Source organism: Podarcis gaigeae (genome assembly GCF_964106915.1).
Source record: "Podarcis gaigeae genome assembly, chromosome: 10".
Lineage (NCBI taxonomy): Eukaryota > Metazoa > Chordata > Lepidosauria > Squamata > Lacertidae > Podarcis > Podarcis gaigeae.
The window spans coordinates 15,335,280-15,361,023 of record NC_139686.1 but is presented as its reverse complement, the minus strand read 5'-3'; the positions used below and the strand labels follow the sequence as shown (position 1 = coordinate 15,361,023).

The 25,744-nt window shown below is 44.3% G+C and overlaps 1 long non-coding RNA gene across 1 annotated transcript in view; it reads right to left on the bottom strand.

The window, feature by feature from the left end:
* The window catches only part of LOC310826361, a 683,860-nt gene that overhangs the window by 657,423 nt on the left and 693 nt on the right, over positions 1-25,744 (bottom strand). The window lies entirely within an intron of this gene.

Below are 25,744 nucleotides of genomic sequence, written 5' to 3'. Positions count from 1 at the left end.
AAATGTAATGAAAATGATATATAGATGGTACATGACCCCAGTTAAACTTGCCAAAATATACCATTTGTCTGATAACAAATGTTGGAAATGTAAAGAAAATGATGGAACATTCTTTCACCTCTGGTGGACCTGCCCTAGAGTGAAGGCCTTCTGGGAAATGATATATAATGAGCTGAAAAAGGTATTTAAGTATACCTTCACTAAGAAACCAGAGGCCTTCCTTTTCGGTATTGTCGGCCAGAAGGTGTTAAAGAAGGACCGAACATTTTTTATGTATGCAACAACGGCAGCAAGGATACTCATCACTAAGCACTGGAAAACTCAAGATCTACCCACACTGGAAGAGTGGCAGATGCAACTGATAGACTATATGGAACTAGCCGAGATGACCGGCAGAATCCGAGACCTGGGAGAAGAGAAGGTTGAAGAAGATTGGAAGAAATTTAAGATTTACTTAAAAAAGCACTGTAATTCGGTTGAATGTTAAGATGGAGGCTAGATCATAAATAATTGACCACCACTAAATTAGATGCAATTAGGATGATAAGTGAGATTGAGGAAAAATCATAAACCTTTGGGAGAATTATTAGATTATATTCTAAATGAATGGGACATAAGAATGTAAACAAGATGATAAATTGCGGGCAAGAATTGACAATGATGCAAGTGGGAGCGGGAGACGTGAGGGAGTCCAAAGAAGTTAAGAAATTATGTTATGATATATGTTACATTGTTCATTATATTTGCATTTATGTTTAAAAATCTTAATAAAAATATATATTTTTTAAAAAAGGAAGACAGGAGGGCCTGGCGTGCTCTAGTCCATGGGGTCATGAAGAGTCGGACACGACTAAACGACTAAATAACAAACAACAACAACATGGACTGTGCAGAATGCTCTCCATATATTCGCTTTAGAGGGATGTGGGTGGAAGCCATTTCTTCCCTCCGCTAAGTACCTTTACACCCCACCCAAACCCCACCTTTGTTTTAAAAAGCAAAGTATCGCCTTCCATCAGTGCACACTCTCTTTTGGCACCTTCTCATTTCTCCTCTCTTTTTAAGCGGGAAGACAAATTTCTCCCTGAACCATGTGGCAATCATCTTACACTCTGAAGCATGAAATTCCATCATCATTATTCTGGCATGAATGATTGTACAGATGTTATTTGGCCATAAAGTTTACCCAGCCCTTTAAAAAATACAGCCGCCAGCATATGACTTGATGACCTCTTGCAACAGTTTGTTCCACAGGTTGCCTATCCTTGGTGGCAACATTTTCTATTTATGGCTTATAAACACAGCTCTTTAAGGGAGAAAGCGACATGGAAATTTCATGCATAAGTGGAAGAACAGATATGATGTCTCACAGGGCTAGGAAAGAGCAGAAGGACATACGGACCGACACTTTTTCTTAAGGCAGGACCCTAATGCACATCAATTCCCTTAGTCTCAACCCCAAGTTAGCTCACATAATTTTATTATATACCAACTATGCCCATCAGAATGGAATGGACACTTCGGAGGTTGTCAGCATAGAGTATTGCTTGAAGTGTGCGTAGGACATCAGATTCTTTTGGGGGGGCCCTGCAAAATTCTCAACAAAGGTCTGAAGCAGTGGTACCCAAATTTTTTCGGGCCACCCCCCCATTGGTTTCATAAATTCATCCCCAGATCCCCCGACCCTACCCTATAAAATGTGCTAGGCAGAACAGTGGTTTGCACAACCTACTAAGGAAGAAAATAACACAAAAACATTCAAAACATTAACAATTAATCACACATTTATTCAAAATCTAATTACAATGGTACCTCGGGTTACAGATGCTTCAGGTTACAGACTCTGCTAACCCAGAAATAGTACCTCAGGTTAAGAACTTTACCTCAGGATGAAAACAGAAATTGCACAGCGGCAGTGGGAAGCCCCATTAGCTAAAGTGGTACCTCAGGTTAAGAACAGTTTCAGGTTAAGAACGGACCTCCAGAACGAATTAAGCTCTTAACCCGAGGTACCACTATAAAGCTATTTGGTTTAATGAATTCAACAAAACTGATGAACTTTATTTGGTGATGCCAGCTTTTCAAGGTCTGATAGTCATATACACCTCCAGTGCCCACCACCACCACTTTGCTCAGCTCTGGTGCTTCCTCAGTCCAGATTCCTGACACTGTCCTTGATCTTGGGGTTGCTTGCTGGTTCTGACTCACTGTTTAGCCCTCACTCCTAGCTTGCTCCTCAGTCTTGTCACCTGGCTTGTCCTTGTTTGCTCAAGAAGCACAACTACTAGCTTGCTTCTTGACCCCATCTCACAGTTTCCTCTGTGCACTTATTCTTTGGACCTAACTACTGACTGACCAGGAAGAGCCATAGCTCACTGGCAGAGCATCCACTTCACATGCAAAATGTACCCGGTTTAATCGGTAGCATCTCCAGGTAGTGCTGGGAAAGACTTACGCCTGAAATTCTGGAGAGCTGCTGCCAGCCAGTGTAGACAATGCTGAGCAACATGGTCCAATGGTCTGACTCACAGAACCTCCAAATGTCCCTATTTTCCAGGGACTGTCCCAGATTTACAGAAGCCATCTTGGTTTCTGATTTGATTCAGGAATGTCCCGCTTTTCCTTAGGGCGTCCCTATTTTCAGCAGAGAAATGTTGGAGGGTATGGAGTTATGTTACTCCTGAGCCAAGGAGGAGATAAGTATCTATACAACCTTTAGAAGACACCTGAAGGAAGTTTTTTAACGTTTCATGTTTTATTATGTACTTATATATGTTGGAAGCCGCCCAGAGTGGATGGGGCAACCCAATCAAATGGGCAGGGTATAAATACCTTGGTTCTTGAACTTAATCCATTCTGGGAGTCCGCTCGACTCCCAAAACTGTTCGGAAACCAAGGTGCAACTTCTGATTGGCTGCAGGAGCTTCCTGCACTCAAGCGGAAGCCGTGTTGGATGTTCAGCTTCTGAAAAACATTCGCAAACCAGAACACTTACTTCTGGGTTTGCGGCATTCGGGAGCCGATTTGTTCGGCAGCTAAGCTGTTCGGGAACCAAGGTATTACTGTAATAAAATTGTTGTTGTTAGGGAATAGGACGTCCCTATTTTCATCAGAGAAATGTTGGAGGGGCATGTACTCAGCATAAGGCAGCTTCCAACATCCCTAGTTTATAGCTCACCCCAGACAGTTGTCCAGGAAACAGCTGTGACACTGGGAAGAACTCTCTCTCCCCACCCCACAAAAGCCGCACCCTGATGACTGACACACAGTAGGGGCATGCTGAAGGCATTTTTTTTTTTAAGCGCTTAAGTAATAGTATGATCTCCGGAGATCAATGTCATCTCTTCCCCCAGATGGCTGAGTGCTTCCCAGGGAGAGGCAAGCTCCGTCAGGTTCAAAGCATCCCAGCTCAAATCCCTTTCCTGGTTTGGTGGCAGGATTTTAACTCAGAGATCCCAAGGGTCCCCTCTGGCATATTATTGGTCTAGTTTGATATCAAAAACAGCAGCACTGATACTTTCTCCCCTTCTCCCCGCCCCCCTTCTAAAAGCTGCTTCACAACCTATATAATTCTCAGCGCCTGGGCATTTTGAGCGGTATTGCTTAAGTGTACATCTCCCTCTTTCTTTCCAAATTACTTCTCTTCGTATTTCCAAGACGCTGCCCTAAATCATTCTTCTCCATCCTTGACACAAGGGTAGGAGTAGCTGTGGACTCCACAAGGCATCCTCTTTTAATTATCCCCTCAATGAGCGCTGCATATTCAGCTCTTTTTATCTTCCCTCAGATGTAAATTCCTCATGGTCCCCTGACCATTTGTGTTTCTTTTTCTCTGAACTCATTCCAATTTGTCAATATTTTCCTGGTAATTAGGTGCCCAGAACCAACAGCAATTTCTCCCGCGCAGGTGTGCTTGAGATAAGGCTCCGTTCGTGCATTTGCAGTCCCGCCATAGGCGTGGGTGAGGAGGGGGCAAATGGGTGGGGGCTCCCACCCAAGTTGACTCCGCGCCACGTGAGGTGGACCAAATACGCGTGGATGATTCAAGGAGTCCTTCTCCACCTAAAAGATTCCATCTAAAAGAGTAGACTCAGATTTGGAAGGCACCAATGAAAGCGATCTGATCCAAAGACACACTCACACGATACAGTGAAAAACCAAATAATTTACTACATAGAAATATACATGGGGAGGGGGGAACCTAGGCTTTTGGTCAGAACAGTTTTGTGCCATGGTGTCCTCATACACTTCAACCATCCTCAGAGCTTTGACCTTCGAGTAAGGTCACATGTATCTGCACACAACCATTCAGGTTCCAAGGCATCCAACATGGCAGTGACTGTATTGTAGACTGTCTCTGGAGGAAAAGAATCATGAAAACTGAAATTTCCAAATGAGAGCTAAGTAGGATGAATGGATGTCTCAATGGATGTCTGAATATATGTCTAAAAACCATGACTCTTTGAGTTAAGGAAGATTACGCGTCTCACAAATGCAGGCAAAAACATTGTTGTGGATGTAGGTGATAGAACCATGTTTGGAAGATAAGGTATAGATCAGGGGTGTCAAACACAAATTCATCGGGGGCTGCATCAGCAGTTTGGTCACCCTCAAAGGGCCGGTTGTATCTGTAGGACTATGTGTCCACTCTTTATTATCACATAAATTATTGTCACTGCATTCAATTATTACTGTTTTTTTGTAATAATGTAAGTAATAACTAGCTCTGAAAGCAGAAACATAGTCAGAATAATGGCAAGTAGATATTCAAATGTACAATTATTGTACAATTTATTGAAAAATGATTTTTGGTAACAGATAGTAATTTTTTTTTAACATACAAATATTGCCAAACACTGTTTATTACACATATGGCAAACACAGTACAGGAGAGAAGGGTTCAGGCAGCCGTTGGATCTGTCACATCACAGGATGGCACGCGCTCAATATAAAAACAAGTGGAGGTTTCCTGAATGCATGTAAAGTGGAGGTTTCCTGTGTAGAACAGCCGGCGCCGCTAGAGGGCAGACGTTCTCTGGCTTGTAGGCTGCCGCGCATGCGCCGAAGAGGCGGCTTCCTTGTGTCAAAAAAAGAGCGTGAATAAAAGGTGAAGGCTGGCAGCCGGCGGCGGCTACATGGGCCACATGACGAGGTCTGGCGGGCCGGATTTGGCCCGTGGGCCTTGTGTTTGACACCCATGGTCTAGATAGACTGGAAATTTATGAGAGTCATATTTTTTTGCTAAAGAGATCAGAACAGAGGCTGGGGGTGGGGGGAATTCCCAACCTATCATGTAAATATGTATTTAGGACAAGAGCTGTACGTAGATGTATTTATTTTTTAAGAAAACAACAACTTCTCCATCTCTTTGAAAGTGTTACACATGTTGATTGCAGCACTGAAGTTTTAAATATTAATATTTCAGCTGTTCCCCCCCTTTTTTTTTGAAAAATTGGACATCAGCTGAAACTTACTGGGGACCAATTTACTGCCAAAATTTCATTAGTTGAATCAAATAAGACTTTATTGGGAGGGATTGTGAGTGTGTGTTTATATGCTGCTACTCATTAACTGCGAATAACATTTAAACAGTTGGGAGTAGAGAGGGCTGCTGCGCTGACGTCCTGCTTGCGGGATCCCCAAAGGCCACAATGAGAACAGGATGCAGAACTATATGAGCCTCTGCTCCAATCCAGCAAATTTATTGATGTGTTGCATTTGCAAGTTGTGGCTTGTGAATGTGGCAGGAATGAGCACAACAACTGCATATCTGTGACTTTTGGCGTGGGATTTCTGTTTGAGATCCATTATCAGTGAAGCCAGTGCAAGAGGGCAGCCTGAACAGAAAACTGGTAAGAAGCAGCTTAGGGGGGGACCTAATGCTGATTGTTGACGTGAAAAACAGCTCCAAATAAGGTACAAGGAAGGCTCTGCATGTAAAGTAAAAAAAAAGGGGGGTGAATAAATGTTTTCAAGGATTGTCATTGGATGAGAGATGGTGGGGCAATGGAGTGGCAGAAGGTGGTTGGGAGGAGGATGAAACAGCTGAGATGATGTAAAAGTAAAAGGTAAAGGACCCCTAGACGGTTAAGTCCAGTCTAAGGTGACTATGGGGTTGCGACGCTCATCTCGCTTTCAGGCCAAGGGAGCCGGCGTTTGTCCACAGTCAGCTTTCCAGGTCATGTAGCCAGCAGGACTAAACCACTTCTGGGGCAACAGAACACCATGACAGAAACCAGAACACACAGAAATGCCGTTTACCTTCCTGCCACAGCAGTACCTATTTATCTACTTGCACTGGTATGCTTTCGAACTGCTAGGTTGGCAGGAGCTGAGAAAGAGCAACAGGAGCTCACCCCGTCATGGTGATTTGAACCGCCTACCTTCTGATCAGCAAGCCCAAGAAGCTCAGTGGTTTAGACCACAGCGCCACTTGTGTCCCTGAGATGAGGTCTATTTGCCTATATAGTGTGTCATAAAGAACACCTAATGAACACAGATTCTTTGAACTCTGTTCTGTAATGAATTACTGAATAAAGTCTGACCAATTGGAAGTTAGATGTGAACCTCCATACTTGAACCCCGAGGGGAATTTCCCCCACACTTGAAACACACCACAATTTTATTTGGTTTATACAAGAGGTCAGTTGGGTTGGCATGGCAGTAAGTCAAGAATCTGGTGTTCTTTTGAGTGAGGTCTGCACAAGGTAAACAAGCGGGAAAGTGATGGGGAAATAAATGTTTTTTTTATTTCACATATATGGGGTCAAAACTGCCAGTAACTGACTAGGAACATGACCTTGGGGTCATAGTGGATAGCTGAATGAATGTGTTGACCCAGTCTGCAGCAGCAGTGAAAAAAGCAAATTCCATGCTTAGGGATTGTTGAGAAAGAAATAAAACTGCTGGTATCATAATGCCATTATAGGACTCTATGGTACGACCACATTTAGGCTACAGTGTATGGTTCAGGTCACCTTGGAAAAGATTCAGAAAAGGGCAACCAAGATCTTCAATAGGAGGAAGTGACTCCCCTATGAGGAAAGGCTGCAGTGTTTGGGACTTTTTAGTTTAGAGGAAAGATAAGTAAAATTGATATTGTATAGAATTAGAGAATCATTTTTTTCTGCCTCTCTCATAACACTAGGACATGTGGACATCCAACGAAGATGGATTCTGAAAGTTTTGGGACAGATAAAAGAACCTCTTCACACGGTGCATAGTTAAATTAGGGTGGAATCTACACACATATAAAAAACGCTGTGAAAATGTTTTTTTTAAAAAAATTGTTTTGAAAAATGCATTGAATTTGGCATAGCTCGCTGTCGCCATCTAGTGTCACATATTGCAGATTGCAACACATTTAAAACGTTTTATTTGCAACTCTATAGCTGAGTCCTAGGATGCTGGACCAGATTGGCCGCTCACCTGATCCAGCAGGACTCTTCTTAGGTTCCTCTGAAAGGAGAAGTGCCTGCTTCATTCACAAAAGTCCAGGAGAAATCAAGAATCTGGAACTTCTAGGCCTTGAGCCATAGTTGGCCATCTGAGGGTCATTTGTCCGGTAAGACTGTTCGCCCTATGCCACACCCACTTGCCCCACACCTGTCATTAGATGGGGCAGGAAAAGGCATGGCTGAAAATGGACAAAAAGGAGGCTCAAAGTGTTCCCCCAATCATTCTCAACAAGTTGGTAGTCAATGCCTTTTAAATTTGGTAACAAATGCAAGCCCCAATGGCATCAGTTCCACTCTGGAGCGCCTACAAATTCAAGCTGTGGCTTCAAAGAGCCTTCTTTTGCAGTCCCAGTTTAAATTCCAGCTGAATTTGAAGTTTGACACCCAATGTCATATGACGTCAGCTGATTGACAGGTGGGCGGCCCACAGAGGATGGGCCAAATATGGATTTGACCCACCAGCAGATCCAGTCTCGAAGTGAAGCAAAAAGACCCACACACCCTTAAAAAAAAAAATCAAAAAAAAAATCATGGAAATGTAGCTTGTTTAGGGTGCTGGGAGCTGTAGCTCTGTGAGGTAGCCTGAAGTTCCATGTTCAGACCTTTAAACCTCCCTCTTAAATAAATTCAGACAATACTCAAATTTTAGTTTGGTTTTTTGGCAGAATTTAGGCCACAACTTTATTGATTACAGCAGGTGAGTGGTTGCATAGGCTCTGGTTCAATTAGCTCCCTGCACCGTTGCAGGTAGCGCTGACCCAGGGCACCAGCATAGGTCAGCCAAGGGTGAACACCTGGATAAGTGGAAAGCCGGGAACAGGCTATCTCCGCCACCCAAATGCCCCCCTGGACTCAGACACGGGCACAACCCCCTCACAGGGTTGACCAAACCATTGAGTCCCTGGATTCCTTTAAGGGAATACCTTTCATACAGGGATGGCAAGAGCATTCCCCCATCCCTATCACATGAGCCGGAGCCTATCCGCAACCTTACAAGTTGTGATGATTTGCTACGTGGCAGGCAAAACCTAAATAGCACCAGCCAATCAGCCAATTGGGGAAAATTCCTTCCATGGCCCTGTCCCAATGACAGACGACACACAACGGCATAGCAAGGTCAAGTGTGCAAACCCTAAATATAGGGAGAGGTGGGCGGGTGTTCCAATGTACGCACCAAAAAAGGAAGCTCTGGGTCATGTGCATAGATATATATAGGTCCCTTGATCCGTTTAGCCTGCATCCCATTGGCCTGATTAAACCCTGCATCAAGGGACCTACCAATTGGGTGTTGTGGCTATCCAAACGAACCCACCCACAGCACAGGATTTGGTTGCCAGGCCTCACCGCAACACGTGCCCTCTTTAAGGGAGGACCCGATCTCCCAGGATTCTTTGCAGAGCAAAATGTGCTTTAAATGTATAGTGTGTACACAACCTACGTATTGGAATGCGCAACAGGTTCATCTTTGTCCAACCTCTTTTCACTCTGCGGTACAATTCTGGTGACTTGAAGCTTCCCTGTTCTCACTCTCTCTGTATATATCTAAAAGAATGTTGAGCCAGCTATTTATTTATGATTACTAGGGGAGTGCGTGTGAGCTTTTAACCTTCACAGAATTTCGGTGACTTCAGTACAGAGAAGTTCTGTGAAGCCTGAGATCTTGAAAGCGTGCTCTCGCTTCCCAGTGCTTGGGGACCAAAAGTCTAATAAACTTCTCAAATATGCCAGTAGCAGAAAGGCTATGTAGTTTCAAAGGTTGTATTTTTTTATATATAAAAAACCCCAACACAAAACAATTGTCCCCGAGTACTTGTAATTCTTTGTTGCTAATTAGATCAAGCTAGCTCTCCACTGAGACTCCTATTGCTGTTGTCATCATCCAGTAATCTGTCAAGTCCCCTGGAAACCTCCTCCAATTGTCTTTTTGAGTTTAGTGATGGCTGAGCTCCTTGTCTAGAATGCCTGCTATGTAGGAAGATAAAAGCTTGCTTTGTGCAGGGTACAAATTCCAACCGTCATCTGCTGAATGCAAACACCTACCATCCAAAGTTCCCAGATAATTGTTGTTAGTTGCACCATCATCAGTACAGAAAACCAAGGTATTACATCCATATTAATTTCTTCTGTGTATTACATGCATATTAATTTCTTTTGATCACTTGATTTAAGTTGTCAAGAAGTTTGGAAGTTTTTGCCTAGAAAGAGTTGCGGGGGGGGGGGGGGAGAGATCCAAAGGAGTTTTGATAAGCCTAGTTTAAAAAAAATAAAATTTCCCCAGGATTTTTTTCCTGCACAGGTTGATACTGGATTTTGCCTAAAGCAAAATTTGAAGGGTTGTTTAGAGGTTTTTTTTTCCTCAGGTGAAACATCTGAAGATTTGAGAGAAAGAAAGAGAAAAGTTTCAGAAAGACGAGATAAATTTCTCAAGGGGGACGGTATCTGTGCTTCACTGCTGGGGACTCTCAGGAGAAAAAGCTATGCAGATTTATGACTCCAGCTGGGCTGTGGGTGTCGGCTGCCTCTGCTAGGACTGATCAGGAAACTGATGCCTGTTTAGTCAGTAAAACCTGGGACTACTGGTGCCAATCGTTGGATTTTGCCTGTAGTGTCCAAACTGGGTACTTGCAAAAGCTCAACCCTTTTAAAACAGCTGTTAAGGAAGGCATAAGGACCTGTTGAAGGAAGCTAGGGATTGAAGGAAGAGAAGGGTCATGCATAAGCCCATGCACAAATCCCAAGGTACACATGGAGACTAAGGTGGAATTCTGCTATCTCTCCGAGTTTCTGCTTGAAGCAGATTCCTGCTAAAGCTGAAAATCATCTCTCAGACGATTTCTGTTTAAGGAAACTATTTGTGACGGCAATCTTGCAACATTGTCAACTGTTTGTTTAAAACTGATAGGCAACGGATGCTTTTGTGCACTTGTATTTTGCTCGTTGTCACACTGCACCATGGGCCTCGTGGTTTTTTTTTAGCCTGCAAAAGCCGTTTGACATTCTTACGCATGCTTGCCTTGTTTTTTGAGAATTAAGGTGGTCTGGCATGAAATGGTTAAAATGCTTTAAGAATGCAGCAGCTGAAACAAATTTGAAATGTTTTTTGGGGTGCCAGGTACCGAAATTTAGCTCGATAGCTAGGATCTCTAGGAACTAGCTATGTGGCTAAACATGATTTTCTCTTCTTGAAAACAAACAAACAGTGTGCCTCTGTATATCATTGAATAAAGGGAATGCAACGCAGTGGTTGAATCCCTAGCTGTGCGGAAGTCAAAGGGAGTTTGGGAATACCTTCCCAAGCTCCCAGGATCCCTACCAGATAGGAGGGTTTCAGAAATCTGACTAATGTTGTAATCCCTAACAATAGTTTCAGTCCTCAATTAGCTGTCCCCCCTGTACTCTTTGCAACTTCAACAGTGTCTTTGGGATGGATTATATCACGCTGATTCAGACTCGGCCTTTTAAACTGTGCCAGCCAAGGTAATAAGGAACTTCTGATCTCATGCTCTAGGCAGTAACAGTTGGATAGGATTATTTTTCTATTTAGAATTGGCTTAGGTGCACAAGGCGATGGCGGGCCTTGACCACAGCTGGAGGCAGGATGCTGGAGGAGTTGTCTGATTAGCTATGACAAATCCTATGCTATATTCCTCATTTTGAAAGGTTTGCTTTCATGAATCGGTTACAAGGCTGGGAGCAACCCAGGGATGGGGGAGTCTGCTGAGGCAGGCTATTCCGTAGCGACTCTTTCTTGCAGGGTAGCCCATGGCCAAATTGGATGTGTCAAAGGAGAGCAGATCACTAAGGGTGCACCCTGCTAGAAGTGCATACAGGGCAAGGAATAATAACAGTTTAAGACAAAACACAAGAGACTCTTATAAGCAAGTTATGGCCCATAGGGCAAGATGATATGAGCCACATTCTCCAGGGTCACATTGGGACCCATTGAGAGAATGCAGGAACTGAAAGCAGAGATGCCCCTGAAGTCATATTTCTGGTAGAGTAAATATAAATGTTTGAGTTCATAATGTTTCCTTTAAAGACATTGAGATTTTATTTTATTTTTAAAGGAGTATGTTTTATACCAAATCAGGCAACTGGCCCATCTTGTTTTAGTAGCAGCTACCAATGGTCTCAGGACACGGGTGGCACTGTGGTCTAAACCACAGAGTCTAGGACTTGCCTATCAGAAGGTTGGCAGTTCGAATCCCCACAACAGGGTGAGCTCCCGTTGTTCAGTCCCAGCTCCTGCCCACCTAGCAGTTCGAAAGCATGTCAAAGTGCAAGTAGATAAATAGGTACCACTCTGGCGGGAAGGTAAACGGCGTTTCCGTGTGTTGCTCTGGTTCACCAATAGTGGCTTAGTCATGCTGGCCACATGACCTGGGAGCTGTCTGCAGACAAACGCTGCTCCCTCGGCCAGTAAAGCGAGATGAGCGTGCAACCCCAGAGTTGTCCGCGACTGGACCTAACAGTCAGGGGTACCTTTACCTTTACCTATGGTCTCAGTTTATTCCTAGTCCTACCTGGAGCTGCTGGGGATTGAACCTGGAACCTTCTGCACCCAAAGCAGATGTTCTTCTACTGAGCTATGGCCAAAAGGGAGAGGCCCAAAATGACAATAGGGAAGGCTCCTTGGTTAAGCTGCTACTGTAATTTAAATGGCAGGGTCATCCACAGCGGGTGACGGCTGATTGTCTGTAATCAGCAGAATCAATATTGCATCTTTGTATGTGTTTAAAATATGCACTGGATCTCTTTTCTTCTCTGCTAGTCTTCTGTAGGCAAGGATATTTTTGTATGTGGAAACCTGTCAGATGTCCTACCTGCAGCCCAAAATGTTACAGTCCCAGGAAGTCTGCGCCACATGTTTTATCCGAATATGAAGACGGCCCCTCAGATTTCCTCTCCCCTTCTTTATCGCAATTTGAGAATGAAGGTGTGAGGCAGCCCCTTCAGCTCCACACATTCTGATGGGTGACGTGTTCCTTGTTATTTCTGCAGATCTGTTTTATGCTTGTCTAAGCAATGGTGAAGGCTTGGGACTTTATCCATGCACCTGGATATGCAGTAATCCCAATGACAGACTTTCCTGCTCTGTTAGTTTATATATTGGTTCAAATCCTAGCACTAGTCTGTGCTGCTCCCTGCTCATTTCTGGAGGGGGTAAGGAAAGTGACTTAACTTATCCTTGATTCCCCATTTAAAAATGCCAAGCAACTTGCTAATGCTCATTATGTTTCCCGTTCAAAGTACTGGTCACTGTGGACCACACAGAACTAGGTAGACCAATGGGGTGTGTCCGTATAAGGCACTTTCCCATGCTTCCTGGGTTAAGAATATAAGAAGACCCTGCTGGATCAGGCCAGTGGTCCATCTTGTCTAGCATCCTGTGGCCATCCAGATGATGATGATGATGATGATGATAATAATAATAATAATAATAATAATAATAATAATAATAATATTTATTATTTGTACCCCACCCATCTGGCTGGGTTTCCCCAGCCACTCTGGGTGGCTTCCAACAGAGATTAAAAATACACTAAAACATCAGTCCTTAAAAACTTCCCGAAACAGGGCTGCCTTCAGATATCTTCTAAGCGTCAGGTAGTTGTTTATCTCTTTGACATCTGATGGGAGGGCATTCCACAGGGCGGGCACCACTACTGAGAAGGCCCTCTGCCTGGCTCCCCATAACTTGTCTTCTTGCAGTGAGGAAACTGCCAGAAGGCCCTCAGCGCTGGACCCCAGTGTCCACCTGGCTGAATGATGGGGGTGGTGAAGCTCCCTCTGGTATACTGGGCCGAGGCCGTTTAGGGGAACCTCTAAATAGAAGCTCACAAGCAGGATTTGAGCACAAGAGCACCTGCAGTTTCCTGCCACTGGTATTTGATACCTCTTGTGGGAGCGAGTTCCATAGTTGAACTATGTACTGCATGAAGAACTCATCATCATGCAGAAGTACTTTCTTCCCTTCTTCCAGGGTAGATTGGAAGAATTTCTTTCCTATGTGGCACACACACAGTTGGCTGCAGTTTGCCATGCTTGCCTTCCCCACCCCGCCAACTACAGAATGGGTGCTGTGAATGATGTGCCCACGTCAAGGCCTGAGAACCCTGCCACTCAAAACACCAAATCAAGCAAAGGAAAACAAACAAAAAAGGACAAGGGAGCCTTCCTACTGTCAAGGCTTCCTCTTGTAACAAAACTGCGTTGTCCCTTTGCATTTTGCTCCTTCTGACAAGTTTGTATGTCATACAGTCTGTCCTTTGGCAGCCTGCTCAATTGATGAAGTGGTCGGTCGAGGTAAAAGTCAAAGAACTCTCCTCAGAGCTGGTCTTTTCCTGTGAACCAGTCGCTTATAAAATTCCTCCTGACAAGTCCACAAGGCTTGAAGGGATGACTGGAGAAGAGCAGAGTGCAGTTTTCAGGCGACATCGCACTTCTCTGAGAGCGGAGGAATTTGTGTTTTGCCTTTGTTTTGCTTACCCGTTGACAAGTCAGATTTGTAGGACACTGCACGCCTCTCCCAGGAACGTTATCACAAACCGGTTTCGTTTGATATTTACAAGCTATTCTCCCTCTCCTTTGTATAATCAGACACGTGTATGCAAATCCGCCCACCTGATCCTACAAGATGATATAACCTGAGTTAGAAAGTGATGCATTGAAAAATATGCACGCACGCACGCACACAACCTGGTGAAATTTTATCTCACCTTTCTCGTGCATCCCGTAATTTTCGGGCAAGAACAAACGGCTTGCTCATCGCATTGCTCATCCGAGATGTACGGGGAGATACCGCGTGAGGGTGAGATTGCACATTAAAAAGACTTAATTACTTTTGCAAAAATATACCGCCAAACATTTGCTATGATGAGATAGTGCCGCGTATTAGTGTAAATAATTAAAGCTAAACTGCATTTGTCAAATAAATGAACAAAGTTTATTTTTGTACTGCTGGGAGCCTTGATTTTTAATTGTGCTTGTTGATTTGGTCTCTAATTCACAGATCCCTGCAACTCACATTAGGTTTTCCCTACACTAATATGTTTTGTATATACTTGGCTGTTGAAAGAAGAAGGCGAACAACCCTTTTGTTCATTTGAGGCTTATATCCCACCCTACTTTGGAGTCTCAAGGCAGGTAACAATATATTTTAATGTGAGAGTATTTAAGATATAAATAAACCCAGCTGATACCACTGTTTCAGATTATTTTAATTAGCTTATATGTATTCTCATTTCTTCTTTCACAGAACTCAAGTGGGATAGTGTGTGGTTCCAATCCCTCTTTCCCTCCACTTGAGGCAAACAAATGGGCCCAGGATTTGCCACACATACCCTTCATTTTAGGACAAGAGACTTAAAACTCAGACCAAAGATAACTAAACTAGTGCTGAGCTAAAATTTGTCTTCTAGTTTCCCAGACAGTTTAACCCTCTACAAAGCAATGCTTCCATTTTGTTGACTCCTTATCAGGCTACTTTAGATTTATTTATTTTTAGAATTTCAGTGGATGTGGGGTTCTGAATTTGGCCATATTCACACCATACATTTGAAGTACTATGATACCACGTAAAGGAGCAATTGCTACCCACCAGAGAATTCTGGGAGCTGTAGTTTCTTAAGGGTGCTGGGAATTGTTGAGAGACCTCTATCCCCTTCGCAGGGCTACAATTCCCAGAGTTCCTTGGGAAAATGGATTGATTGTTAAAGCGACAGTTTCCCAATTTAATGGATTGTCTTGCCTAGAGTGCCTTCAGACCTCAGAACTACAAATTTAAAAGGGAATAACAGAATCGTAGAATTGTAGAATTGTAAGGGACGCTGAGGATCATCTAGTCCAACCCCTTACAATGTAGGAATCTCAACTAAAGCATCCATGTTGAATGGCCATCCAACCACTGCTTTAAAACCTCTAGGAAGAAGAGCCACAAGCTTCTGAAGGAGTCCGTTCTGCTATCAAACGGCTCTTACTGTCAGGAAGTTTCCCCAATGTTTCGTTGGAATCTCCTTTCTTGTAACTTGAAGCCATTGGTTTGGGTCCCATCCTCCGGAGCAGGAGAAAACAAGCTTGCTCCATCTTCTGTGTGCCAGCCCTTGAGATATTTGAAGGTGGCTATCATATCTCCTCTCAGTCCCCTCTTTTCCAGGCTAAACATACCAAACCATTCCTCATAAGTCTTGCTTTCTGGACTCTTGATCTTTTTGATCCAGCCCAAAGCCGGCTACCCATAGGCATCTGACGGGCCATGGTGAGATCATGATGCCAGATGGGCTTTAGCCTGATTCAGCAAGGCTCTTATAAAAACAAAATTGGCTCCCCCTCCCTATTCCACAGAAAGAAACACATGTAATGGGACAGGCTCCAGGAGATCAGCTTAGGCTATGCAGGGTAGGCCGCATGTCACTGTCCTCCTCAACCTCACCAAAGCTGCCTGCCCATCAGCTTCTGCCACCTGAGGCAGCAGTCTCACTCTGCCTAATGGTAGGGCCTGCTCTGGTTTTTTATTCCATTTAATATTTGCATTCTAATTGCTGAGCCTGCCAACATAGGGGCGGGAGAACCCTCTCCATCCGAAACACTTCAACCCAAAGGTGTTTGTTGTTGTTTTTTGTTTTTTTAAGGTCTAGAATTTATGTAATCCATAATGTTAACAATATGTTTGCTTCTGGGCTGACAATTTGTATGCAAATGAGAGAGCAGACTTACGGCTCCTGCTCTCTTGTAACCTCAGCAGTGTTGCTTACTGGGCGCCTCAGCGGTAAAGTAGGATGCTTTTGTCAGAATTACCAACATTTTTAGAGAAGTAATTTTGACTCGAATTAAAATGACCTCCTGCACCATAAAGGGCAGGGGAAGAGGAGGTAATTGCATAGCCAGGAAAGGAGAGAGAGAGAGAGAGAGAGAGAGAGAGAGAGAGAGAGAGAACATAAGTGTGGGAAGATATGAGCTGGTAGACAGCCTCCCTGTTCAGGGATAGTAGCATGTCAAGCTGAATGCTTTGCAAAAAAAACCCCAGAAGATGGGCAAATACAGTGGAGCTCGTAATCAGTTCCTCAAGAGGAGAGCTCTTTGCAGTGATGGCATTCCAGTCAAATTCCAATGTGCTAAAGCAGCCTCCATAATGCAGTCACATCTATGGCTGTGTACACACTTTACCCATTTGTAGAGCAAAAATGTACTTTTTCTCAACATGGAATTTGTGTTCATCCTCAACGTGCTGCTTTCAATCTGGATTGAATGCAGGTCCTGCGGTGCAGATTGGATGTGTGTGGTTACTTGCTTTGAAATTAGATTATGTCATTGAACTCCCCTCCCCTTGCAATCTTGGTATATATCCCCTGCCCCATGACAACGTCGTCAGGCTGGTGTGGATACACAAACACCCACATTCTTTGGGCCGCTTAAATTTGTTTTCAAATGGACACACTGGAGGGTAATGCAGAATCAATATGCAATGAGTTTTTATTTTCAGAATGAAACCAGAAGTGCTTTTCAGGGGCTACACTCACACATGTGTGTGCACTAGGTGGGGGAAAAACAAGAACTGTCTTCATTGATTCCAGAATAAACTTTGGGTGATATGCAAATAAGCTTGACTCAGAGTAGATCCATTTAAATTATTGGACACGACTAAGTTGATTCTTTTCAGTAGAAATTCCTTCCAGTAGCACCTTAAAGACCAACTAAGTCAGTTCTTGGTATGAGCTTTCGTGTGCATGCACACTTCTTCACGAAAGCTCATACCAAGAACTGACTTAGTTGGTCTTTAAGGTGCTACTGGAAGGAATTTTTTTTTGTTTTGACTATGGCAGACCAACACGGCTACCTATCTGTAACTTTTCAGTAGGTTTACTTTGAGTCAAATTTAGTTAAATACCACCTCATCCATATGCAACCATAGTCTGACAAAGAAGTGTACGAAACAAACTTGCCTATGATTATTTATGTCTCCATCCTGGGTGATTGCTTCTTTCCTTTGTTGGAATATGCATGTCCATACACAGAGCTGCTCCCGAGGAAGTGGTTTGAAAAGTTTCTTTATGTGGTATAACTTTAAATAATATTGTAAAATAGGCTTAAGGAACTTCCATTGTCCTCCCTGAGCTGGAGGCTTTACCTAGGCTTTCATTTAAGTCCAGGTTGAGAACGCGAACGTTCTGTTCAGCACTCCCCCCCCCCAGCAGTTTTGGGAAGAATAAATGCAGCGAAGTTGCATCACAATAATGAGAAATAACCATCTCCAGTTGCTTTAGCTCCTGCAACGCTGTCACATTTGTTGCTGACACCCAGTGGCTGACTGCTGTCACTACACACTAGTAGTGTGAAATGCTGAAGGGGGGCTTCAGTTATAAGCAGGGATAAGAGAATCTAATTTTTTGTTTCTCAGTATTCCTTAAGTTCAGTTCTCCACATTTCAACACCAGTTTGCTTGTTTTTAAAGTCCTCCTGTAAATTCACCAGCAGCTTAGTGTGGGCTTCTCCCATTGTGAATTTTTGTATGTAATATACAATTTTGCAAAGCATTTTTGTATGCTGTTTTCACCAATATATGCATGAATATACGCATCTATTCTAATATATGCACTTTTGCACGCATTACTTGGTTGGAGAACTGCATTGCAAAATTCGGAGAAGTGCCACTTTAAATGATAACTTTGTTTTTGTGTGTGTGTGGTTTCAGAAAGTGTGAATCAGGTAGGTTCACCTTTCAGTGCAAACTTATCCCTCATCCCTAATTATAGGCCAATCTAGACAGAACCTCATCACCCAGATAATAAATGACCTAAATCTCTGAGGTAGCTCCATTCACTATGGTCCTGATACAGAGAAACCTACAAATCAGGTAGGAAGATTGCACAATTAGAGTTTGGCTATCAACGCCATGCTTGCAGTGGATATACAGTATGTCTCCACATGGTTGCTGGAATATAAACTTTGTGTTTCTCCACAGCTTTCAGGGAGTTCATGTAGGACAGCACCTAAAGACTGACCTGCAGAACAGGTGGTCTTCCCTCAAATCTTATTTCTGCCCTAAACTTAGGGATGTTTGAGGAAATGGAACTTCATGAATTCGAATATGAACTGACCTGAATGGACAAGAAAACATTGTTTCCCTTTCCTCCCTGTATTCATCACATGAAGCATTGGTTCCTTTCCACTGCCATTCATCTTCTCCCCAAAGCCATGTTAGGAGTCTTTCTGTCCACTATGGCAAAATTACATAACTTACGTAAATTATGTAACTTAAGTAAAGGTAAAGGGACCCCTGACCTTTAGGTCCAGTCGCAGACGACTCTGGGGTTGTGGCACTCATCTTGCTTTATTGGCTGAGGGAGCCGGCGTATATCTTCCAGGTCAGGTGGGCAGCATGACTAAGCTGCTTCTGGCGAACCAGAGCAGTGCACGGAAACGTCGTCTACCTTCCCGGTGGAGTGGTACCTATTTATCTACTTGCACTCTGACGTGCTTTCAAACTGCTAGGTTATAATTTAAGTACATTGCATGAATTGCATTATCCACCCTATTCATTTCAATGCAAAGGAACCACAATGGAAAAGGGGATGGGGGGTAATAAATTATGTCTCACTTGCAAGGTGAAAGCAGCAACAAAAACAAGGAGTCCCAATTGTACTCACTGGATTGATTTCCATTCCGCATAGGGAGCAAACAAGCAGTGATGTAGTGTGGGTTGTTGGTGTCCAGGACGGGACAAGTATTGAGCCCCCCTAGTGGACTGGGCAGCTGGGGTGGGGGCACATGCAGAGCCCATGTGGTGGGTGAACGGAGCCTGGGAGGCAATTGTCTTCTGGCACTCCCATTGCAGGTGGTGGCATGCAGTTCTTGGTTTGGCAGCTCCACCTCCTCTTGGATTCTTGCTGCCTCAGTCAGTCAGCTTGGGCCACTGCGAGGGATGCTTCTGGTGGCAGAGGCTGAAGAGAACTGCTAGCACCACCTCACACAGTGGCAGGGAGTGCTGGGCACAGGTGGGAGCAGCGGCCCAGGCCGGGGAGGAGGAGTCTGCTCTCACAGAGGGGGAGGAGGAAGCTAATAGGTCGCTGTGGGTGTAGTAGCTGTGGCTCCACTCAGCGCTCCTGGTGCTGGCATTACCAGCAGTGGAGGTGCCATGGCTGGTGGGCAACAGCGGGGCATGCAAAGGGTGCCCAAGCTCTCCCAGAGTGGGTGTCTGCCAGTGTATCCCGCACCCCTATGCCTTGCCATCACCATCCATCCTGGCCGAGAGGGACGGGAAGGCTGCCGCCACCACCCACTGAGGAGGGAGGAAGGTGGGAAAGCACCCAAGTGGGCAAAGCCACCTCCGGTGCACACCTGCACCCCAGTTGCCCAGTCCACCAGGAGGGGTGTAATAGTTGCCCTGCCCCGGGCTGCAGCAACCCATGCTACACCACTGGATGAAGATGTTCAGTTTTGCTGCTACAGGTGCACCATGACGTTTCTTCTTTCTGTGCTCCACCCGTGGTCATATCTCCTCTGGTCACTGCTGTGGATACACAACACACACAGTTAGAAGCATTATGTATTCTAGAAAAGCAGCCATGTTTGTGCACTACGACCAAACAGGAGAGTCAACAGGCTTCTGGAATACTAGTGAACTGGTCGTGACATAAGCTTTCATTGCCAACAGTCCACTTTATCAGGAATGAGAAAATGCCTTCTACTGAGTTAGACCATTGGTCCTCTGTAGCTTACTATTGGCTGCATGGATCTCCAGGGTTTCAGGTAGGGAGTATTCCCCAGACCTACCTAGAAATCCTGGGCATTGAACCTGGGACATTTCCCCCGGCAAAGCGGGGACTGTACTACTGAGCGATGACCCTTCCCCAAATGATCTTACATGGCAATACATTTCGTTAGTCTTCGAGGTGCCACAAGACCTTGCATTGCTATTGACGATGCAGCACAGCATTTCCTCTCTTAGTGGGCTAACAATTAACATTTCGCAATGCTTGCAGCAGCCATTTCCTCCCGTCCCAAGGCTTGGTACATTTTTGTACATCTTCCTAAACTAAGGCAATTTCCTATAGAAGTAAATTTCACACACCATCGGCTGTGAGCACCAGGCCTGGATATTGAGTCACTATATTAATATTCTCATCAGACCAAATCCTGGAGTCATTATTCACTTCCTACCCTGGCACAGCTCCTGTTGAAGTCAAGGTGCTTTGATTAAGGACCACAGGGCTAGCCCATTGCTTTTATCTTAACATTAGTCATTTTCATTTTGGAGGGTCGGATTCGGCGTGTGGAGTTGCACGGGCACCTTCCCTCCGCCAGCACGAGAGCCCACTGGCCTGCAGAATTGGATTTTTAAAATGCAGATTGGAGCTCAGACTGCATGGAGCAGCCAAATGAAATAGTATAGTCATTAAGTTTCTTGGATTTCACCGCATAGATTTGCAATGGAAGTTCATGGCATTATTTCCAGGCTGCAGGGAGGGGCGTCAAGGATACCTCTTTCAAAAATTCAGATGTATTGACATTCTCTTTCTGAACACACACACACACACACACGTACTGAGCAGAGAGCGTTGCATGCCGGAGGTGAGACACCCAGACTACTAGGGTGCCTTTAGCCTTTTGAAAGATATGATTGTGCTGCAATTGCCTCTCGCACAATCACAAAAGAACAGTCTTAGGGGCTGTCTACTCCAGCATCATGTTCTCAAAGCAGGATCGAAGCACAAGACTTCTCTAGATACAACTAACCCATTCCACTAGTAGAAGCCAGTACAAGTACTCCCGCTAGTGCAATGGGGATCCCCCGTGCAGCTGCACTGCTGCACCTTTGCAAAATCAACTTGGGGGGGGGGGGTTAGTGAACCCCCAGGACAGTGTGAGAGGGGAGGAGAGAGGGGATTGTCCCACCAGGCAAGCAAAAGTATTTGCGCTGACAGAGCAATCCTCTTAATGCTACATTGAATTCCACCCAATGGATCTTGCTTGAATAAAACTTAGTTGAATTAATTCCACCCTGTCAACATGTTCCGTATGCTGCACATATGACATGTTTAAAAGCAGAATTCAGAATTATAGTTAAAAATGAAAACACCCAACCAGTTGTTTTTTTTTCCAAATACATTTTTATTAAGGTTATACACATAACAAACATACAACCAAATACAAAAGAAAAATTTGTAACAAAAAAGAGAGTCAAGATATACAAGCCAACTTTTTCCTCTCTCTAACTATACAAAGATAGATTAATCTGGCTATTTCACAAAACAGTAAAAGATTTAAAAAAAAAAAAACCACCCACAGAAACCGTCCTGGACTTCCTTCCATCCTTTTGGTAAGTATCAAATATCTGCTTCCAATTACGTATTTGATTTTTAATCTATAGGCCTAAATTCACACGCTGGTAGTATTTGTTCTGACCCCGCCAATCACATTAAGCATTTATTCCAATATAGTTCCAGTATTTACTCCAATTTTTCAGAGATTTCTGTTCATCGTGGTCTCTTAATTTACCTGTTAATTTATCAAGCTCAGCATATTTTATCATTTTAATTTGCCAATCATTTATATTGGGGATAGTTTCCACTTTCCAATATTGTGCCAATAAAATTCTCGCTGCTGTGGTGGCATAGAGGAATATCGTTCTATCTTCTTTCTTAATATCTTTACCCGTCATTCCCAGCAAAAAGGCTTCGGGTCTTTTGGGAAAAGTGTATTTAAATATTCTTTTAAGCTCATTGTAAACCGATTCCCAAAAGCCTTTCACCTTTTTGCATGTCCACCATAGATGATATAGGTCACCCTCCACCTCCCCACATTTCCAGCATTTCTTATCTTTTAGTCTATACATTTTGGCCAACTTCACAGGGGTGTGGTACCACCTATATAGCATCTTCCAAACATTTTCTCTCAGAGACATACATGCTGTAAACTTTATGTTACAATTCCACACTTCCAGCCACCTTTCAAAATCGATGTTATAACCAAAGTCAATTGCCCATTTAATCATTGCCTCCTTCACCTCCTCGTCCTTTGTATACCACTCTAAAAGTATGTCATAGATTCTAGATAGGGTTTTGTTTTTACCTTCTATTACTTCTACATTGAAAACACCCAACCAGTTTGGTTTTCCGAGGCTGCACAAGATGGAAACACAAGGCTGCAGCCACAACAGCTCCTGGTCCTAGGGAAGTTTTTAAAATAGCAAGCAGATATCCCCCATTTCTCCTTCTTTTTCCAGAAGCCACACAGTAAACAGCAAGCACTAACAAAGTCAAATATTAATAACCAAGAACTACACATCCCCAAATCCCCTTATCCATGCCGGCAAAACCCACAGAAATTTACACTGACCAGAGCAAATAGAAAATAAAAGTCAAGCCACTTAAATACCTGACATTTAGGGAGAGATCCAAATACCCTTTTGGTTTTCCTGAATGACCAAAGTTATAACGTTTAACAGCAAATAAATACCTGTTTAAGAGCACTCACCACCTTAACTACCAGGAAGCTCCTGTTGCAATCTCTTAATATGGCTCAAGGACACCTTAGAGAGAACAATTTTTGGACAGATCCGAATTAATTTTCAGTCCATGTGATCTAGATAGCTTTTCCTGTCCAGGGCACCTTCTGCAATATTACGGCTAAGCTGCGCATTAGCTTGGACTTTTGTGCTTGGAATTCCTAATGAAACCTTCTTCTTATAAGAGCAGCTCGGGGAGTGCAAGAAACTAGTTTGGACTGAGCCAATGGCACAGTGGGCAAAGGGGCACAACCTTTTGCACTGCAGACCTGGTCCAAATCCCACTTCCCAAAACTAATAGGCATGGAAGGTGTGTGTGACTTCAGCCAAGGAATCGGTGCAAGATAAAGGGATTGGATCTCCTCAAACCATGACCCTGATCCAAATCAGCTGCTTTTACACCAGGAGTAGTGGTGGCTGGTGCCCATTGGGACTGGAAGGGCAGAAGTCAGGGAGGTCAACAGTAGGTGGCGCCAGAGCCAATGGCAGGTAAAGACTATTAATTCCAGTTTTGTCCTCATCATCCTACCTGTCTGGTTCTACAAGGGTTCTACACTGAGACTTAAGGGCATTGAGACAGCCAAAACTGAGACTAACGTGGGGGGTTGTTGAGGGTGGACTGAGGTTGGTGGCTGGGGCAACCCAACCAAATGGGCAGGGTATTATTAATAGTATTAGTATTAATCAGGCATCTGACAAGCTGTGCTATCCACTGGACTAGTGGTAAGGAGGCAGGCTGGTAGGTTGACTGAAGGTGGATGGTCCACCCTAATAGATTAGACTCCACTGGTTGAATGTTTCAGTCACAAATGTAAAACTCTAGCATAACATAGCTTGGCCCTCTGAGCGGAGACAGAAAATAGCCTTTTCAGAAGCCTTATTCATTTGTACTTTTACTCACATGTAAGGTAAAAGGTAAAGGTAAAGGACCCCTGGATGCTTAAGTCCAGTCAACGGCGACTATGGGGTTCATAGAATCATAGAATCATAGAGTTGGAAGAGACCACAAGGGCCATCGAGTCCAACCCCCTGCCAAGCAGGAAACACCATCAGAGCACTCCTGACATATGGTTGTCAAGCCACTGCTTAAAGACCTCCAAAGAAGGAGACTCCACCACACTCCTTGGCAGCAAATTCCACTGTCAAACAGCTCTTACTGTCAGGAAGTTCTTCCTAATGTTTAGGTGGAATCTTCTTTCTTGTAGTTTGGATCCATTGCTCCGTGTCCATTGCTCTGGAGAAGCAGAAAACAACCTTTCTCCCTCCTCTATGTGACATCCTTTTATATATTTGAACATGGCTATCATATCACCCCTTAACCTCCTCTTCTCCAGGCTAAACATGCCCAGCTCACTTAGCTGTTCCTCATAGGGCATCGTTTCCAGGCCTTTGACCATTTTGGTTGCCCTCCTCTGGACACGTTCCAGTTTGTCAGTGTCCTTCTTGAACTGTGGTGCCCAGAACTGGACACAGTACTCCAGGTGAGGTCTGACCAGAGCAGAATACAGTGGCACTATTGCTTCCCTTGATCTAGATGCTATACTCCTATTGATGCAGCCCAGAATTGCATTGGCTTTTTTAGCTGCCGCGTCACACTGTTGGCTCATGTCAAGTTTGTGGTCAACCAAGACTCCTAGATCCTTTTCACATCTACTGCTCTCAAGCCAGGTGTCACCCATCTTGTATTTGTGCCTCTCATTTTTTTTTGCCCAAGTGCAATACTTTACATTTCTCCCTGTTAAAATTCATCTTGTTTGTTTTGGCCCAGTTCTCTAATCTGTCAAGGTCGTTTTGAAGTGTGATCCTGTCCTCTGGGGTGTTAGCCACCCCTCCCAGTTTGGTGTCATCTGCAAATTTGATCAGGATGCCCTTGAGTCCATCATCCAAGTCGTTGATAAAGATGTTGAATAAGACCAGGCCCAAGACAGAACCCTGTGGCACCCCACTAGTCACTCTTCTCCAGGATGAAGAGGAACCATTGATGAGCACCCTTTGGGTTCGGTCAGTCAGGGGCACTGGTCTTGGTTTCAGGCCAAGGGAGCCGGCGTTTGTCCACAGACAGCTTTCCACGTGCCCAGCTTGACTAAACCACTTCTGGCACAACGGGACACTGCGATGGAAACCCGAACGAACGGAAATGCTGTTTACCTTACCACCACAGAGGTACCTATTTATCTACTTGAACTGGTGTGCTTTCGAACTGCTAGGTTGGCAGGAGCTGGGACAGAGCAACAGGAGCTCACTCCGTCGTGGGGATTCGAACCGCCGACCTTCCAATCATCAAGCCCAAGAGGCTCAGTGGTTTAGACCACAGCACCACCTGTGTCCCCCTCTCACATGTAGGGCACATGTACCGCAGCAGGAGCCAGTCTCCACTACTGATCCTAACCCTGGTGTCCTCAATGCAACATTGCCCCCACACCACACAAGGAGCACATTTCCCCATGTGATGAGCACAGAAATGGAACCCTTCAAACAAGCAGCTGCATGCCTAGCAAGTGCATGTGAAAGGGACATCCCATTGCAAGGGTGGAGACGTGCCTGAGAGGAGCAATTCATGAGAAGTGTCCTCCTTTATCTGATATGATTGCATTTATATCTCACTTTCCCTCCAAGGTGGCATATGTGGGTCTCCCCCTCCCCATTCTATCCTCACAACAACCTTGTGGGGTAGGTTAGGCTGGGGGACAGTAACTGGAGTAAGGACACCCCATGTGATTCATGGCCCACTGGGGATTTGAACCCTGGTCTCCCAGGTCCTAGTCCAACATTCTAACCACGC